The 3,117-nt window shown below is 41.4% G+C and overlaps 1 long non-coding RNA gene across 1 annotated transcript; it reads left to right on the top strand.

Annotated features, from left to right (window-relative positions):
- Positions 1-1,299: 1,299 nt before the first annotated feature.
- Positions 1,300-2,852, top strand: LOC121602821. Its single transcript, XR_006006511.1, has 3 exons — positions 1,300-1,837; positions 1,911-2,578; positions 2,667-2,852. It is a non-coding gene; the product is annotated as an uncharacterized LOC121602821 (long non-coding RNA).
- The last annotated feature ends 265 nt before the right edge of the window (positions 2,853-3,117 follow it).

A 3,117-nucleotide genomic window follows, 5' to 3' on the forward strand; every position in this document is an offset into this window, starting at 1 on the left:
CCGTAGATAGTTAGACCAGGTATCGGTATTGGATGTTTGGGACCAGTGCTTTGTTCCTGGATCGTAACACGAGTAGGAAGGGCTGCCCAAGAGCCCCAGAGAATGCTGTGAGGTGGGCATCGGTACTGGTAGCTTGGAACCGGTACTATTGCCCAATCACAAGCGCTCAACTGTGGTGGGGGACGTCCAAGCGTCCTGGAGGGGACTGTGGGACGATCTTGAGCCCGGAACGAGACTGGGAATCTCTGAGTACGGGCTCGAGAAAGGTTTGATCACAATGTCCCGTAGATAGTTGGACCAGGTATCGGTATTGGATGTTTGGGACCAGTGCTTTGTTCCTGGATCGTAACACGAGTAGGAAGGGTGCTGCCCAAGAGCCCCAGAGAATGCTGTGAGGTGGGCATCGGTACTAGTAGCTTGGAACCGGTACTATTGGCCCAATCGCAAGCGCTCAACTGTGGTGGGGGACGTCCAAGCGTCCTGGAGGGGACTGTGGACGATCTTGAGCCCGGAACGAGACTGGGAATCTCTGAGTACGGGCTCGAGAAAGGTTTGATCACAAATGTCCCGTAGATAGTTGGATCAGTATCGGTATTGGATGTTTGGGACCAGTGCTTTGTTCCTGGATCGTAACACGAGTAGGAAGGGGGCTGCCCAAGAGCCCCAGAGAATGCTGTGAGGTGGGCATCGGTACTGGTAGCTTGGAACCGGTACTATTGGCCCAATCACAAGCGCTCAACTGTGGTGGGGGACGTCCAAGCGTCCTGGAGGAGGGGACTGTGGGATGATCTTAAGCCCGGAACGAGACTGGGAATCTCGGAGTCCGGGATTGAGAATGCTACCCTAAGGCCCTAGAGTTTGCTCTGAGGTGGGTATCGGTACTGGTGGCTTGGATCTGGTACTATTGGCCCAATCAGGAGGATTTAGTTAGGAGAGATTTCCAAGCGTCTAAAAGAGGAACAGTGTTTTGTGTTGCAGTGCTTGTTTTCGTTACTGGTACTGTGGACATGGAAACTGTATTCCAGTAACTGGGAAAAAGGTTGGTGTTCACCTTATACCTGGAGTTATACTCAGTTTGAGTTCTAAAAATATAACACAATTATAAAAAATACAAAAAAAGAAGATTGGCAGGAGTAGAGGACGAAAAGAAAATTATTAATTAGGTTTCACATGTGAGTTAATGTTTGACACAGAAAGTACAATACTATGTAAAAATAGTTATACTATATTTTACAAATCATTCCGTGCAAATTTACATCAATGTTAAAATATTAAAATCATCAAATGACGATGTATAGATGATTGGCGTTGTTCTCGTAATGCAGTCTTTGTCTATTCCGTTGTTCTCGTAAATTTAAATTCATCGCAAGTTGATTATGATTTAGGAGTATTTTCCTATCAGACATTAAGTGCCATCAAGTACCAGATTATACCTCATTTACTTTTTATAAAAGTTCTAGCATACATCAAAACCAACACATAACTAAGCGAATATGAAAGTAAGTTGCACGAGCCACATGAACTGTTGTCCATAAAGACTGATAGAGTTTCAAAAATCATGTAAAGTATAGGGAAAATAGTAACGTGATAATAGAACATTCAATTAGCCTAATAGAATAACCGAGATAATAGAACCGAGAGCCTTTCGGTTTAAACAAGAAGTTTGTAAATCAATATTGAAGATTAGAAAATAATTAAGTATGAAAGATCATGTTGCCGGTCATACAGTTCGCAGCAGAAAGGTCTGATAGAAACTTGTTGAAATAACAACCGTACACATTTTGAGCAGAGAAAATCCATCATCGATCTCCCGGAATTGTGCTAGGTTTCCCAACTGGTAAGCTTTTGCTCTTCACGAACTCTGCTATTAAGAATATCAGTTTAACGGCCATTTTCTTTTCTATTCACAGATTTCTCTATTGATTCCAACCATGTTTTATATGTGAAACATAACATTAGAGTCATATACAATAGAGACATATATAACACTGTAGGGACGGTCCCGTGAGCCAATCTTCAATTCGTACAACTCAATGGCATGCTCGTGATGGGTTCAAGCCTAGAATGGACCGTTCCCCGGTGGCAAAGACCAGCTATTCGACTAAGTGGTAGCTGTATAACCTTGATAATCCGCGGACATGCTGGTAGGACGCTACCCCAAATGGAGGAAGAAGAAGAAAAATAGAGAACAAAGAACATGAATGTCAACTACAATTGCGCCAACATCGGTGGTGGTGGATATGGTGCATCGAATGTTATGAATGAATCGGTCGAAAGTAGTTGGACAGTTGCTAAGCTGCGATGAACTCGAGTCATTTTGTAGCAGAATAACAAGCCAATTGAATTCGAAAACGAAATCCTGGCTTTGCTTCAGAAACGATGACGAAGTAGTAATAATACATACATGAACATCACCCAGCATCATATTGTAAGCGGAAGGGGAATGATGATGGTTTTTTTCGAAACAGCAAACTAATGCTCACATCACAGGTATTTAAAGAATGACTTATTGGGTACTTATCATGGTTGTAGAGACAGTTTTGGATGAACTTTGTTCGTTGGACTTGTTCACTATAAGGTACAGCTATTGTTAAATAGTTTAGATTAATAATTTAACTGAAATTCAATTATCTAATTTTATTTCTGTTCATCCTTTTATTCGACAGACCAACTGACTGACTGAAATTTCTGCTGTGTCCCATGAGCTCAAAATGGAGTAATACCTCTAGCGGAGCCTTCCGCCGGCATATTATTCTCAACAGCCACGAAGAATGGCCACGCAGTATTGCTATCACCGGCTATGATCGATGCCTAATAACTTCAACTATCTTTAGTCAACATGTTGGACTTCGGGAAATGTTGAAATAGTTGCGCTTTGAGTTTAGAATTCGTCAAAAAAGATTCCTTTGATTATCAAAAGCCTTTCATAGCCAACATCAGTTAACAGAACAGGAAATACGGAAGGATAAAGAGTTGAATATGTTATCTTTAGACAATGTCATTTTTAGAGAACATAGACAGAATAGTTTTGAGTTTGAATAAAATACGACCACTATCTACAGGATATACGAATACGTCTCAATAATGCAGGAATTTTTTTCACAAATAAAATGTATA

The sequence above is a fragment of the Anopheles merus genome, unplaced genomic scaffold (genome assembly GCF_017562075.2).
Source record: "Anopheles merus strain MAF unplaced genomic scaffold, AmerM5.1 LNR4000641, whole genome shotgun sequence".
Classification (NCBI taxonomy): domain Eukaryota; kingdom Metazoa; phylum Arthropoda; class Insecta; order Diptera; family Culicidae; genus Anopheles; species Anopheles merus.